The 17,641-nt window shown below is 37.4% G+C and overlaps 1 protein-coding gene across 1 annotated transcript in view; it reads right to left on the reverse strand.

Annotated features, from left to right (window-relative positions):
- plxna4 (plexin A4) overlaps positions 1-16,910 on the reverse strand; it is a 326,516-nt gene extending 309,606 nt beyond the window's left edge. The window contains exon 1 of the mRNA XM_028043958.1: positions 16,349-16,910. The gene's annotated coding sequence lies outside the window, so the exon portion shown is untranslated. The remainder of the gene's footprint in view (positions 1-16,348) is intronic.
- Positions 16,911-17,641: the final 731 nt, after the last annotated feature.

Below are 17,641 nucleotides of genomic sequence, written 5' to 3' on the forward strand. Positions count from 1 at the left end.
AGCATAGTTGATCTTTAATTTCACGTGCTATTAGTGTCTGACTTTTTCTCTGCTCTTTTTTCATTCTTTATAAATTCAGATGCAATACTTGAGATAAAAAGGAGGAACAATGATTTTTCAAAGCAAATGCAAATTGACAGTATGGAAAAGCTATATATTTTTGTTCACTTTCGGAAAAGTGTGACACTACATGCCAACCCATAAAAAATAAATATACAACGGGATGCAGAATCCAGAAAATCTGAAAGTTCTGTGATTCTGGTGTCACTTCTAACCAATGGGTAAATATTACATGATAAATTGGAAAGGAGGAGTTAATAGCAAAATTTTGGTCAACATTTTTTTTAACAAAATGCTGCAAAAACAATGCACTCTAGGAAAAGAAAATGGTATTCTTTTGTATACATAGATATTTGACTAAAATTAGTAGAGCTACAATTCTCCACCAATAATTTGGATAATTTCTAGATAGTTTATTAGCAGTGACATTCCTGTGGTCTTCTATCATCTTGCAGCCTTTACTAATAATTGGCTGATCTTTGTGTACGTAGTCAGTCGACTCTTGTTTTATCATTTATTATTTGTGTATGTATGTGCCACCCTTTTCTTATTCCCAGTATGAGACATTGCCACTCATTCTCTTTAAATGCATGAGAGATTGCTCTAAAACACAACAGCATTTTTATTTCTGTAATTACCCCACTTTTCACCCACTCATCTCATAATCCTGGTTTACTCACAAGGCTGGCTTCCAACTAAGATATTTTTGAATTTTCTTTGTTCTTATTGTGAGAAGGTAAGCTGTTTCCAAAAGAAATTGGCAGCCGTTTCATTTCCTAGTAATTTCTCACATAAACGCTTCCCCCATCTATCAGACCATTCATATGAGGGGGTTACTTTGTTGAAGCCTATTTGTCGTCTTTTCTTTTTTTTTACTGTCATCTCTGGTGGTAGCTCAAATGTTGCCAAAGTAAAAATGGTTCCTGTCACATCTATTATGTATTTTCTGATGGTTGTTGTGCCCAAAATTAGCCTTTTAGGCATCAAAGTGCTTTCTGTGAAACAAGTTATTTAAAATGGTTTTTGAGCTCACAATGTTGGTTGTGTTTTGTCTGTATGTGAGTAACGTATTTCCCCCTGTCCAACAGCCTAGATGACAGCTCTTCTTTCTGTTTGACTGAAATGACAGATAGGCATCACTTGATTGACGTATGAAATATCTTCTCTTTTTTGGCAACTCTCTTTTTTCCTCCCTCTGTATGCTAATTGGTGGCTTTTTGAATACATAAAAACAAAATAAAAAGTTACCTAAACTGTATTCTTTAATTAAAGTGATGTAGGGTTTGCCTTGATTGCTGCACAAAAAGTTTGAACACAACTCTATTTTTACTCTTGTGTTTGCCTTATACTTTACAGTATAAAGCAAACAGTATACACTGTGTATATTTTTACTTTAATAAAACTGATTTTGATATTGCCATAAAAAACAATGATGTGATATTTTTATCATGTCAGCTTATTGTGTCATTAACCTGAGACAATAATCTGCAAGACAGTTTTGGTTGTAGTAGCACAAGAGGAAGCTTGTCTTCAGTGGTACTACATATCAAGTCACCATAAAATATTCAGAAAATTACACTTTAATGAGAAATAGAAATAAGCAAAACAAGAAACAAGGAAGAACTAGATGGTAAAGTTGTGTGTCCTAAATCTGGGGATGCAGTGACTGGAGTAGACTCCAGACCTCCTCCCCATCCCACCAAACTCAACCGAGTCTGTCTGCCTGCCTGCTGTGCTTTGGCACACAGAGTAGTAAGCCCTGCTATGAATTGTAGCAACCCACCGGGACTGCAGGAAAACCAAGTCCTTCAATGGCCTGGAATATCCATAGAAATGCATGTTTGTACACATGCCTCTTAATCCACAAACACAAACATGACACCACAGAGCAGAACACACTTCATCACAATTCTGCCTCAAGTACACACAAATTTGGCTGACCACAAAACAGGATTTTCTGTTTATGTAATAAAACATTTTACAAATAAATAATACAATCAAGCCAAATAATTTCACAGCATGTCAAAGGGTATATATGCAAAAAAATTTTCCTCAAATGAAAACACAAACGTCAATATTTCATTTCCGGAATGCATTTAAGGCAATAGGTTTCCCTTTTACAGATGCGAACAACTGTTTTCATTCATAAAAAAAATTAGACCATTGCTATTGTGAGCAACACAGCTCCACCTTAATAAAATTGATCAATGTTATTATCAATCGTAGCCAGATATAATAATTATGTAGGATAATAATTGGGCAGCCCTTTCATTTAAAAGACAACAGTTTAAGTAACGAATAGGGACAGAGTAGGTCCAACATAAGCACCACAAAACTGACCCCTGCTGATACAATAAACAGATGGCAAACTCACTTCTTTCAGAAAGGCAGGAGTAGGGAGAGGAAAAATGAGGACACAGAAAATAGAAGGCGGGTTGTCCTTGGTGTTTACATCAAGACGTGGATTAGCAGCATGGATTACTGTCACAAGATACCCTGTCAAGATCAAGGTTAGGAGGTCTAATCCACCACAGAGCTGTTGTCAACTGGGTATATGTCAACTAAATGCAAGAACACAGCCTGAAAGACGAACATCATGACTACACATGTCGCAATCAAAAATGTTTACAAGAATCAAGATGCCTCAATGGCAATTTATGAATAATTTAAAGCAATATTTGAGTTTAAAAACAACAATTTCCAAGGGAAATCATCTGTGTTTACTCAGTTTATTCCAAATACACTTTTCTGTTCACAGAACAGTAAATGTTAAAAGATTTTATATCTCAAAACGCTTGTCTTTTACATGTAAAACAAGATTAATTTCCAAGGCAACCTTGTTTGGTTTGTTATAGCAACGATAAACTGATTCTGAAGTTCAGTGAGAAAAACCTTAAGCAGCAAAAGCAGCAAGCCCTGAAAACTATTTCAGTGAAACATTTCTTTCTCAGTCCACACAAAAACTACATAGTTTATGCTTTAATCACTTGTAGACTGGACTATTGTACATTAATGCCATTTTTTTTTTCTGAAAAGCATAAAAAAATAGTGGCAACATGAAAAATTCTAATCTTCAATTTTTTTTTTAGCAAAATCCATAAAGTGAGCAAAACAAATTTAAACAAAGTGTCCAAAGCATGGATTGCCTTTTGGCTTTATGTTTACGTTTCATTTCGTTTTATTAGCTTATAAGCTTTTGCCAGTCGTATCCATCTCATCAGAAATCTCGATGAGATGGATGAGATTAGAGTGGAACATTTTTAAGTAGCTTAATCAAAGTTCAAACCAATTGAATAAAAAATATTAAAGGTGTTAAAAATTAGGGTGATGGCAAAGTGGCCTTCCTTCATCACCAAAGATAAACTGTAAACATGACAGTAGAGACAGGCAAAAAGCTGTTCAGAAATCATAACAAACCTTTGCTGTAAAACCAATTAAAAAAATCCATTAATTATTGGAAAGAGTAAAAAAAAAATTACATGCTATTTTTATAAAAACAGAAACTCCTTGTATGTGCTTTTAATCTTTTCTTTTTTCATTCAGCTGCGCTCAGATTTTGACACTAAAGTCTTTGTTCTTACATATGGTGGGAATTACAAATCCTCCTTTGTATGATAGAGTTCAAATGCACTTTGTTTTGTCATCATCAATCTTAATATTGTGACAGTGCAGTATCACTGATTAAATTGCACTCAAACAACTTTGTGTTTCACAGTAAGTTTATTCAAACATATGAACACAGACCTCCACACTCACATTCTTGGCTCAGGCTGAAGTGGGTACTGATGTGGTTTGTGATTGGTAGAGCGTTATCTGTGCAGATCTAGATCTCTAAAGTCATTAATAGAGTTGAAGGATTGCCATTAGCACCTCATTCTGATTGTGTTAGACATTATCCAAGTGCCTGAGAGGAGGGAATCTCAAATTTGGCACAGAACGACAACAACAGAGAACCAGTTATATAGTGAAATTAATAAATATCTGATCATCTGATCATACTGTATATGACAAAGATTCACTCATGGAGCTATAATGATCAATCACCATCAAACAAATCAAGACAATAATTATATCCCAGTCTGGATACACTAAATGCAAACTGATAAACTGCATGTAAAAATTACACTTACCCAGTATGACCTCTCCTTTCAGGGCAGTATTTTTAGAGTGAGATTTGTTGTAACGTTTTCTTTAGCAGCCTTTCGTCTCCTCCTTACCCAATTTTGTTACTTCTTTTTTTAATTGGTTTGAAGCATACCTTTCCCTATCAAGACAGACTAATCATGACTTGTTTTAGCCTGTAAAATGACACGCAAAACTGAAAGAAGGCCAAATAATAGTGTATTTGTATATGACTGTGTATTTCAGTGAGATGGACTCAAATAACCTTGCTTTTTAAGTGCTTGTGGTACAAGTCTACTGGGATTCTTCGCTTGTTTCTTAAATACATGACAACTCTGATCTAAAGACAACTCTTAACCTTGCAGCTTACATATTCTTCCTTCAAGAGATTTTTGACCCAGCAATGTTATCTTTCTGCATCAACTCACAACCATAAATATTATCATAAAACCTTCCATTTAGACATACAAATATCCCATGTTCACCTTCTCTATTCAGCAATATCCAGACAATCTAGTCACACTGCAAGCTGTAACAAATGAAGCTCCAATCTTAATAAACAATTCACATAGTGGAAATAATATTAATGGATTAAGGAGGAAAGTTAAAAAACAACTCAAAATGAGGCCCCAGAATCAAAGAAAATAGTTGGGGCAAAATGCAGATATCAAAAGGAGTTTAGGCTAAGAACCAAACAGGAGAATATATTAAAGGATGCACCACATAAACGAAAGCACCCGTACAAAACGAAAATGCTTTAGTATTGTACATCGCTGTATTCCATGAGTTAGAACTATAATCCACCAAAGCATTGCCTCTAAGCACAACAGCACAAGAACATGAAAGTAAAAAGAAAACTTTTTTTTTAAAAAAAGCTATGTTTTAATGTGGAGTTTCTTTAATTAAATTTTAGCTTCTCCAATTCTGGGGGTAGCCACCAGAACACAAATATAAGAAGACATTGTTTGAGATAATAAGATTTCCCATTTAAATTTGGAATTGAGCCAACACATAAGCTAAAACAGCAGGGCTTGTTTGCATTTGTATTTAAAGCCTACGCTGTCAGTGAGGAAATGAAACATCAGAGCATACACACAAATGTGTTTGAAAAGAAATTGACAGTTGAGTTTTGTTAAAATCAGAGGGAAAACCAGCAGCAACTTTATCTCTTCACCTTCTTCTGTGAAAAAGCCTGTACAGGACCATAAAAATGGGTCAGACTAATTAAAGTCAGGAAACATGAATAACACTGTTTAATTTTCTGTATAAACATGCCAAATTACCTTCAGCGAAAAGTACCAACATGTAGACATAATGACAGGGCTTCAGGGAGAAGATGCGGAGGAGTTGTGGACCAGGTACAGACAAGTTTAAGACTACTGGTGCCTTGAGGGACAGTGCAGACAACTTCCAACGCATTATTAGAATAAATCAGCTTTGGATAACAGGATAGCAGTAAAATAAATAAAAGATAACAGTAAAATAAAAAGAGAATGTCACTGCAACAGAACTTGGGAGAGATCGGTAAAATACAGCAGCAATTAGTGCTAATACAGATGTACACGAAAAACTGAGTGAGTGAATACAAGGCTGGTTTTGCTAAAAACACTTGCCCATCAAAAAATCCTTAACACATTTATCATTCCAGTATCAGATATCATAAAAAGGTGTTAATTTTCAACAGGTTTGAGCTCGCCAGGGACCAGAACAAAGAAAGGGAAAAAAAACCATAATGACACGCTAAAGCGACTGCTTCTGAAGCAACCCTCAAGCAAAATCAGGTTTTTTAACAAGTTCACATTACAAGATTAGACTTGCCTAGGCTCAAATATCTTGTGACAGTTTGTTTTTAATGTTCATCCAGACTTTAGCTCCTTCTTTCTAAATCATGCAGTAACAGCAGGTAGTTGCTGAAACAGACTTGACCTCTGAAATTTACTTCTTAGACAAGGAAGCTTGATAAATCTGAAGGCTTTGTGGGATGATTATGATAAAAACGATAAACAGCTGTTTTAATGCATCTCTAAATCTGCTTCTACAGTAGTTTTTTTTTAATGACTTTGTAGTTTCACACAGACTTGGATATAAATCGTCAAAAGACAAAACCAAAAATAGGTGCTAAACTACATGCAGGTAAAGGATGAGAATGGTTTTGGTTTTTTAAGTCACTTTTTCCATTTCGTACACCCTTCTATAAAACACCAGCAAAAACTCAGAGGAACACACAAATCTACACTAAAGCAGATCACAATGCACATCTGTGAGCCTCATCAGAGCAGTGGATGATTTGGTTTACTCAAAGCACATGGATTACAGCTCTCCCTCATAATCCTTAGAAGTCAAGTCTTTAAGATGCCAGTTCTGGTTTGTGATGCACAGCTGGAACAAGAATCGCTGCTTGTTCCATTATTAATCTGTTATTTTTTTCTACTTTACCATCTCCTAAGCTCCTATTGTTCCACTAAGACAGAAAATACTATTTAGTAAGGGAAATGCAACCCAGTAAGTCATAATTATGACATCAACATTTTTAAAAAATGGCACTTGTGTCAGTTTAAGTGTACTTTCTTAAAGAAAAACTATAGCTTAGCAGTACTATGCAATTATGCAGTAAATTACTGGCAAATGTGGTTACCAGAATTTCACTGAAAAAAATATTCATTGATCAAATGTCACAGTAAGGAAAAAGAAATCACAAATGTCTGCCTACAGTAAATGATGGTAATAGACAATAGTAAATTAATTAAAACAAAATAAAAAATATATGCGTAAAATGAATGTTCCAAAGCCTTTTTTTGCATTTTCCACAAAAAAGGCAAAGGGAAAAAGGTAGCAAAAAGAAAACTTTATAAAATTACATACTTTCATTCTCTACAGGAAATTGTTTAATTTGTACTTGAAAATAATTTCCAAAAGTGCATCATCATCTGTATGCCAAGTTACAATAATAGTTGTACTGCATTACAGAACTTAGAGAAAGATCTTAAAATATCTTATTTTGCAGTACTTCTTGGTTATGACAGCTAGTAAAACTACTGCAAAGTCACTCGTATGTTTTCATCAAGTATTTTGGATCACTTACCATGAACAGAAAAACTGATTCTCAGTTTTAAAATTTACAGTACAATACTGGATATCAGTTTTTACACTGAATGTTTGACAACAATGACTGACGGTCATTTACCAAGAATACCTCAAACTGTCTTTTGCACTGTATTCACTGTAATAAAAGCACAAACTAAAGTTACGGAAGGACACTGATACATTTACTGAAAATGCACCTCTCATGCATTTTCAATCTTGACTTTTTAGTTTTCACTGTCAAAAAAAGACATACAGCCTTGTTCAAACTACATTCTTGATGGGGGAAAAAAATCATGTCATAATTTGTCTTCCTGTTCATATTCCTATCCAGGACACATTACCTCAGTCTATGCCTTGTGGGATAGATGGAAAACGTGGGACACACCAGGGAAGACAGAATGTCTACACCTGCAGAGACTTGCAGCCTCGACTGTAACCATCTCAGAATACTGAAAAATGAGCAGTTTGACAAGATGTGTCAAATGTGCCCTTACAGCTGCTGAGATATTCCAGTTTTAAGCACATTCAGTGAATTGTGCCGTACAACTGCTACCACCCGGATCTGATAAACGAGCAGAAGTGGCAAAGTGGATGTGTAATTTCCATAAAAGGTCAAAGTGAAAATGAGAAATTTATTACAAGAAATACCTATGATTAAGTGACTTGATATTTAACTTGCTCTACAAACTAAATATAATCATGTCCTTAAATTATTTTTTTTTAAATGTGCTTGTGCACACATGGCAATCTATTTCTGTGCACCATTTTTGACAAACACATCCAAACAGTAAAACCAATGTTGTCATAAAGTCGTAGCAGGTAATAATTGCCAGTTATTTTAAATAATTGTCTGTAATTATGGAAAGCAGCCCACTGTGAGCTAGAAATGAAAGTGTTTACAATATTGATGTTTAACTAGTCAACTCATTGCATTAGAATAATTTATGCAGCATAATTATGCCCATTAATGTAAATTGAAATAAAAACTTTGTTGTTTTTTTAAGGATTTTGTTTAGCTAAAACAAGTGTGCTCATTTAAAAGCATCATCTGCTTTGAAGGCCAAGTATTTTTTAATAACCTGTAAAAATAAAAAGCAAAAGAATGCAAAGAATATGTTCCAGTATTACGACAGTAATTACAGTATTACAACATTACAATCGGCATTGAGTGCCGATTGTAATGTGACAAAATGTAAAAACGAGAGTATAGATATTTTTTAAACAGATTCTATCTGCCACCTGGAGCAAAGAAACTTTTGAAATCTAGTTGAATAAACTCTACAACTGAAACATGAGAAATAAAAGAGAAACCTAAATTTGGAAAACATGTTTAAAATCAAACTCTTAAACAAAATCTTTGCTCAAAACACATGCATTAAACCTTTTCTGTTTTAACACTTTCTGTTTAAGCTCAAATTTCCTTTATCCTAAAGACATGTCTAAACTTTGAATAATACAAACTGTGGCACATTAGCAAAAAAAAAAAGACGCAAAGAGGAATGGCAAAGATTAGTACAAAAAGTACCAAGAACCTATTCTATTTCCATTCATCTAAAAACCATGTAATGTTTTCAGGTAAGAAACTTACCTGAAAACAAAACTATTAACTAAATTTACAAGCAAAACCTTCTTCACCCTAGTCAAACGTGAGAAGTAGACCACCAACTGAGAAATGGATAAACAGAGTTTACACTTGATTACATAACTTTTCACAGCTTATCCCTACTTATTGGTTACCTACTACTAAATGCTTCTCCTTTTACCTCCAGCTCCAAGCCTGTGGCATAAACACATCAGACAAGCTTTCAAGCCAAAAGTCATATAAAGCAGCGAGCAAGAGGATGCAAAATTGTTATTTAGCATTTCTCCACACTCTTCTCCCCTCTTCTGCCGTGCATTGGCTTTTCATGGAGTCACGGTCATTTTTAAGCTTGAAGTGAGATGGAGGAAACCCTTTTGAACACATGTGTGGTCCTGCATATTTGGTTTCAACATCTGCCTGGTGGACCCACAACAGCTCAGTCAAAGCTCAGCTGGAACAACTGCCATGACAATTGCAGAACGAAGGGACAAGAAGAGAAAATGGTTGAAGGGAGGAATAAAACCCTCAAGCAATTTTTACATCTGTTTGTAAATTCAGATGATACGATGAATTTCTGGTGAGCCAAAAGAGGATGTAGTTGGCATAGTTTTAATGCCCCTGCAGTAAGCGGGATTGCAAAATAGTATGAATCAGCAGGGTGAAACTCCCGTCTTCAAGGCGAAGGCTCTGCAACTATTAGATGTGTCACTAGCCCACCAGATACCTGAATCAAATGGCTGAATTACCTCTTCAGCATACAATCAAGTTTTACAGAATTATGCTAGACTTATCCATCTTAAATTCCAAGATTACTCATTTCAATTTCCATAGAAAGTATCCAATTTTAAAATTCCCAGGCTTTTGGAACCCTAATAAAAAAACGATTTGTATCACAAACTATTATTTAACTGATTAATGACCAAATATGGAAAGACTTTATTTGGTATATAAGTCCCAAAATCGTACATTCAAATCTTGCTCTTGATTCAAACTGCAATGACTAAACTGCTGAAAGTCCAAGACTTAGCTGAAAAGATAAATGCAAGGTTTTATGCCAAGTGAGAAAAAAAAAAAAAAGTCTCCAACTTTCTGGTGCGAGTTTGGCTGTGAGTCAATCAATGCCTTTGCACAGATATAAGCCATCCCAAATCCTATCAACAGAAAAAAAGATACTCAGGAAAGGCAAAGCGGAGTCTTGCACAGAAAGAATAAAAACGTAAAACCCTGTGTAAGTCTCGCTAATTCTTTCTGTAACATTCCTCAAGTTATGCCGCGAGACAGCAACATGCCTTAGGGCAGGGAGAACACAGGAAGAGGTGGAGTTATCATAAAGAAGGAATAACACTGAGTTGATTCTCACTCAATCTCACTACCTTCTGGCTAAAAAAGCAGCAGGGGTTCCCCTTAAACCTGCTGTTCTACAATTACTGTGCTAGCACTGAATATTGATGTTCACCGACACTAAGGGGGGACTGAAAGTGCCAAGGTAAAAGAACGAGTGTAACAGCATGGGGATGAGACAAAAATAGAAGAGTATATTATCATTAAATTCTCAAAGGAAACCTGCAGGATCCCTCCTACTAGCACAGTGAATTGTCTCTGTAAATAAAATATAGTAATAATCTTGGTATACTTGATTATAGAAGTCTGCAAACAGTCACTGAGAGCAATACCATATTTCAATAAGTAAATTATAACTGCAGACCTATTCTCAGCTATGTTGCTATTGGCTGCATTCTAGGGTTTTTTTTTTTTAAATGAAAGCTCTCGTGTGTGTATGTGGGGTTTTTTGGTCTTTTTTTAACATTCCCACTTTGAAACGATGCTTTGAGAGCTCACAACTAAAAAGGAAGTCACTGACCTCTTTCAACACCAAACATCGAGCATCGATTCTCTTTTCAAGCTGAAACAAGTTCAATTTTTCTAAAGAGCACCACTTATTAAGGTCAATCCACATCTTCAGCAAAGTAATAAAGTTCAAGAAGAGTTGAGGCCTATGATGAGGGTAACTTTTAGGAGCAAACGCACCACAAACAACCTTTGAAAGAATGTTGAAGAGGCTTCATGCACTGTTGCTCGAAAAGGTTAAGCTCTAGATTCTCAAACTAACAAGAAAAGGCTGACCTACAAGCAATTTTTCCAAGAATATGGTGAATTGAAAATGATTTATACTTCTGCAAAATGATTTATACCTCTGTCACAAAGGCAAACATTTTAATATGTATCCTATTGTTTTTATTCTTCTGTGCATAAAAGCATAAACCCAGATTGGATAGAAAGTGTAAACAGCAATTTTTAAGTCTACCCACAATCAGATTTATGCCTGGGCTTTCCCTGAACTGTGCTAAACCATGAATTTAGTAAGCCCAACCTTTTTAGCTCTGACTGTATATTCAGAGTTGGTCTCTGCTTTTATTGTCTCAAGTATTTTGCACCGCGTTACAGATTTTATATTGCTTCCAATTGTGCGATCAAGTCTGACCGGTCTCCCTGTCCCAACCAAATCGAACCATTTCCATAATGTGATCCTGCTACCACCATGTTTTACTGTGTGCGGCCTGTTCAACGTGATGTGCAGGGTTATTTTTTAGTCTTTTGCATTTATGTCTCAGTGTTTGTAAACCACCTTAAAACCATGATAAAATAAATTTGTGTTAATAATTATAGAATGACAAAACTTTGGAAAAGTTTTAAAAAGTACAAAAACTTCTCAGAGTTAACAGGTTTAGTGGATGAACAATAAAATAGTCAATGCAGCATGTTGGGCAAATCGGTTCAGATGAGAAGCAAGAGAATATTTAGTAGAGTGGGTTTCTTTCTGATCTGGACTAATGGAGCATGCAAGTACGTTTGCGTGTGCTACAGCATGAATTTCTACATTTCTTTGCAAGGACCAGGATGAAAACAGAATTAGGAACTTAATCCTTGCGTGGACTTAGGGCACCAGTGAAGGAGCAAATGAGAGTGAATGCAAGTGCGAAAAAAAGCCCTAAGACAGTCTGCAATTTTCTCATCATTTCATGCATCTGAAACAAAACTAATTTACTGCTCGTCATGCTTGGCTTGACATACACAAGCATAGAACCAATATGCCACAGCACATCAACTGCCGCTGCATCAGAGAGAACTGTTTATACATCAGAGTCACAGCTCCATATGAATCATAGGGAGAAACGCCTAATATGGTCTTATCAAAACGAGCAGTCTGGCAAACCCACTGATACGCTGGTGCCTTTCCACATCGCTCTGCCTCCCGTCTACAACAACATCCTTTTCTCTGTTTATACCCTTCCTCATAGGTCATTCCAATGTCACAGCAATCTGTTGGTTTTTTTTTTGCTCTTTTTGCCTTGCACCATACACAAACACACACACAGATAAAGTTATGCGCTTTGAGTAAGGAAGAAAGATATAGAAGTGGAAAGCTAGAGGCAGAAACTGTGAGAGAGAAGGACTGAGTAATAAGATGAAATAATAGCGCCAGGGAATACTAGAGGGAGGAAAGAAAAGCAGTGCAGCTGTGATAGAGCATGTGCATGTGTTAAACCACTTAAAAAAAGCCAAGTGACATCTTAGTAGGACTCTGCAGTCAAGAGATGTTCTTAACAATAAAAACATATACACAGACAAATCTTTCTAGTTTTGAAGCATATGCTGACTTTACTGTTCAGATGAGAGCAACGGTTCTCATTAAAATGGATGCTATCTCATGTATTAATTTATTCTCACAGCATTCACAAATCTTTTTGTTTGAAGATCCTCAGTTTGGATTTTGCTGTCATGGCTGGGGCAGACATCAATATGTAGTGCAGTGGTGCATAATAAAAGGCTTAATTACATACTTGTAAACTGTTATTCCTTTAATGCAGCATAAATTTTTCTGCGTGACACCAATTATCTGAGCGGTGCAATCCATAGGTTTGACCTTAATGGAAGCATGGCATGAAGTAAGACCACTGCTGAATAACGCCAGAAGAAATGCAGTTCACTATTCATGTAGGAAACATATTGAAGAAGGGGCAAATCTCACTGAACAAAACATCCCCACTGTGATACAAGGTGATGGCAGCATATCAGATTTATGGGGAAGCTGTTCTTTAGCAGAAAGAGGGACGTTTGTCTAAGATGAAGAGAAGGTGGATGGAGCTAAAAATACAGCATCAATCTGTTAGACAATTAGGGGCTATCAAATACTTGACACAGAGTCAGAGTTTAACATTACAACAAAACAAGTATTGCCAGTTCTACAACACAACTGTTCAGATCACAGCACACTTGTGTTAAAATGTCCTAGTCAAAGGCTGAGACCTAAAAATTTAATTGCAACCTCATTGAAGTTTAGATGTAGATGTCCAAAAGTGAAAGAGACATATCACACCTCCAAAAGCTGTAACTGCAGCATAAAGTGGTTCTAAAAAGTGTTGACTCGAATGCAAATGCAGGCAGCACTTTTATGTACAATTTGTCTTCCACTTTAGCAATGCACAATTTTGTGATTTTCTCTCTCATTCGTTTTTTAATAAAAGTTTGATAGAAGTATCACTATAGGTGAAAAGGTATAAGAGAGATGAAAAGGTTAAGGCATTGAAACAAACTATTATCAAAGCTAAAAAAAAAAAGGGGGAAGAATCACACCACCTAAAACCTGCTTTCAGGTTAACATCCCTGTCATTGTCTCTTACTGCTTTGAAATATGCTAGACACATAACGGCGGGAAGAACAGTTGGGGACACAGAAATACAATTTGCAATCTCCTCTGTGGTGTTGGGTGGCGTGAGAGAGGAGCGAGCCTAATTGGACACTGGCCTGTGTCTGGTAGTCCTGTCACAGCCCACAGGGGTGTAAGTGTGTACAAGGGAGGGAGGGAAGGAAGAAGGGAGGGAAACAGAGGGAGAGAGAATGAGAACAAACAGAGAACTCCATTCAGGTCTAATTCACAGACGCATCATTCAGTCTGACATGACGATACGTCTCTGTGACCGAAGTATTCATATGGGGCCTCGCCAGCCATTCACAGATGCATCATTCACACCCACACTCAGCCACACAAACACACTTCCGCTGGATCTTGCCTACATGGCCACTAGGCATTTATATCACTATGGAGAATCTGTCAGTGATTTTCCCCATTCATATTCAGTTAGTTTTCCCTTGACATGAATACGCTGCAAAGATTTTATGTGGCGCTTATTCTTGCAAGGGTACTGCCCCCAAAACGCAGCTAATGTCTTCACTACCAAGGCTGGAGTGAGAGTTTATCCATTAGCAAGTCATAATATTGACATGGCCTGCTCTTGTCAAACTGCAGCGCTATAGCCGTAACATTGGCTGACACACCGGGGCTGGTATGTCAATGTGAGGTGCTTATGTGCCAATAAAAGCTGCCGTTCCAAGTCCTATGGCAGCCTTTGATCGACAGCATGCAGGAAGAGGAAGGGAAAATTAGCACGGCTGAGGGTGTTACTATGTTCACAGAGGTCAACACGGAGTTGGAATTTGATGAAAAGACAAGGATGCAAAATGATGACAAAATGGGATTATCAGACTGCTTTGGAACTAAATATTTTTGCTCCAGGACAGCTGCAACAGCAGAATATAAACAGCTAATGAGTAAGCACATGCAGAGATGTGTTAAAATAAGATATCAATTTAAAAAAAACAACTTGTCACAAGAACAGATAAAAAGTAAAGTCAACATGCAATTTGAATTCATGCACATGAATCTCAAAAGCCAAGTAGTTTTCAGCAAGTTATTCCCTATAAGTTTAAGACAGCTATGACTGTGGTATCCAACCAGGTTCTTCAAGAACAAAATCCAAAACTTCAGCAAGAAATACACAATTTCTCATGGCAATAGAAGCACATAGGAATCAAACTATCTGATATTTGACAAATAGTGATCTTTACAAAAATTATAAGATGATTGAAATTGGATTTGCAAGAGTAAGAGCGAAATTATACACTGAGTCCGAGTGTATAAAAAAGTGGATGTAAGGAGAGAGAAACCAGTAGAGGGGCTCAGAGCCACTGCTGTAACAGGGTTCTGCATTATCTACAGGCAGGAGATACAGCTTTCTGGGCATGAGGTGAAAATAGTGGGAGCAAGGCAGGAGAGAATGCAGGATAGATATAATGATAAAGAGAGCTAAGGAATAATGTACAAGACAGATTTGACCATTACACATAATTCATACTGCAAGGCTGAATATGTAGCATGTCAAAACAGTCTGCAATGTCATGCGTCTTTCACTTTTATCTCAAATACAGTTTTAGCACCAACAAATCTTCATACTCAAATGCAGACAGTCTGTAGAAAAATGACCCTGAGTTAGGGAGAATAAGGTAATGGTTGACCTTCCAATAAAACAAAAGAAAATTCTTAGTTTTTAACTTTGAGTACTGAGTCAAAGATCCCTACATCATTTGCTGTGAAAAAAAAATGTATGCTAAATAAATCTGTTTCAATTTCCCCTTTATATTAAGTCACATTACAGTTATTTTGACAGAGTAAAAAAGTCTAACCATTTGAGCATGCAAAGGGTTAAAATCTGCACAAACATTTGAATTCCTAAATCAAGTTTATGTCTAATCTTCTAAGTACCGTAAAATTAAAACAGGTCTGCCACAACAATACTGACATTAAACTTAGACAAAGTCTAGTCTGATAACATAGGATGGCCTCTGATGTTAAATTCAGTCTTAAAGAAGGTGGTATATCCCAGTGACCTGAACTGCTCTGAGAGAAGGAAGCTTTAAAAAAGTTTTTCAGAATGTATACAAAGTTGCTCCATAATTGACATTTATTGTGAAAACAAAGAGCACGCAGAAAAGTTATCCTTAGCATGTCGACTTAGTCTGCATAAAATCCATCCAACGTAAATCATAATACCTTACTGAAATGAAACTGCAGCTTTTCAGAAAGCCATATCCTCTAAATATGTCAGATAAGACCGTGGGAAATGGAGCGTTACTTAGTTTGACCATTTCAATAATTTAAAGCAAAGTCTAGACTGATTCCTTTTGAAGTCAAGCAGTCTGAACGCCCCTATATTTAAAGCAAGGCATGTACATTACTTCAATCCCTTTAGGCACTATGTGTGACCGAATATTTAATAATTTTAAAGAGAGGGCGACTAACAGTTTGGGATGCAGTTCTCCTCGGCTCACATGAAGGGCACTGGCAGCGCAAAAATTAGGTGACTCGGGCAATATAAGGTCCCGAATCAAGCGGAGTGGCAGGTAATTTAGTTTTCTGCAGTCCTAAATATCAAAAGTCATACTGTTGTGAGGGACAGGTGACTGATCCTGCAGCGGGATAAAGTCTGTCCGATCGCTTGAGCTGAGCGGGCATGGCGCAGCTAGAACAGGTGCAACACGCCTCCTGTCACCTGGCTGGTGCAGTAGGACGCCCAGCCTGATCTACGGCTATTATCGCATCAAAAGCGCTTTAAAACAGTCCTGGTGGATGGAACTAACCTCTTAAAAAGACTATTTCCTTACCTGTAATCTATGCAGATATCAGTCACAACCGCATCGACACTGCGGAGAAAGGGGCACCTCCACAGCAAATCCCAACTCTGCTCACTCCCTCCCCAAAAATGAGAAAGGTTCAGAATAACGATATATCCTGATCAAGCGACTTGTTCACTTTAAATCCCGGACAGCGGCACAGTTAAAATGCGATTCCTGCACTGGGAAAAGAAATAGCAGCAGACTTCCAGCGGCATTCCCCGATCAGCAGGGCTCTACACCAAGCCGCTTTGAGCGCTCTGAGACCCGGCAGCCGCACCTCCCATCTCCCGGCGAGGACGCACTTGGTATGCCGTGGGAAAAGCCGCTGCGCCGTACACGGGATATACCGCAGGAGGCTGCGTCTGTGTGCGTGCGTGTAGTGTAGATGTGACTCAGTGCGGTGCTCCTGCCCTACTGAGGTGCTGAGGCTGCTGCAGCGGAGTGCGAAAGAGAGAGGGAAGGGAGGACGGAGGGAGGGAGGGACGGACAGAGGTGGAGAGGAAGGCAAGCAGAGTTGTTTCAGCTTCGGGTCGAGAGGATGGAGCTTCGACGAATGTTTTCACCTGCGTCCCTGCCTCGTCCGCAGTGACATCCCAAATCGAAGGGCGGGAGGGATTTGGTTTATCTTAAATTCTTGGAGCCTGGCTGGAGGCTCAATGCGCATTTAGACCATAACAATACAGCCCGCGTCAAAGAGGAGTATTTGTAAGGCAGGAGTAGCCCTCACAAGGATCTAAAGCACGCCACTAGTGCCATTTTAATGACCGCATGTTTATGAAATCGACCAAATTATGCAATTAATAGCTGCGTTTCTAACTATTCAAATCACAGAGGGGCAACATGCAGTATTACGCTTTGTAAAATGTACAGTGATGCCAGGAGAGTGTTTCTGTAATGCGTTCATCTGGCTAAGAATGGGATTTGGCAATGCCAAAAATGGAATTTTTACAATACAGGGGTGAAATGATCAGATCATCGGATTTGTGTATCTAATCTCAGGATCATTTAAAGGCAGAGATTAGGCACACGCAGCAACATAATTACGACCTCTGCATAGTTGTGAGGGATTTAAATCTGCTCCCCCCCCTAATGATGATATTTAACATGCCTCGGGAATGCACCCCCACCACCCTTTTGCATTTTAAGCAATTAATATTCCAAAAGCCTAATTATGTAATCATGTATTCAGCGAAATAAGCTGCATGCTGGTACAGGAATAAAGCATTCTCCATAAAATATCCTTATGTGCACATTAAAGCAATTTAAAACTAATCCATCAAC

The sequence above is a fragment of the Xiphophorus couchianus genome, chromosome 17 (assembly GCF_001444195.1).
Source record: "Xiphophorus couchianus chromosome 17, X_couchianus-1.0, whole genome shotgun sequence".
NCBI lineage: Eukaryota > Metazoa > Chordata > Actinopteri > Cyprinodontiformes > Poeciliidae > Xiphophorus > Xiphophorus couchianus.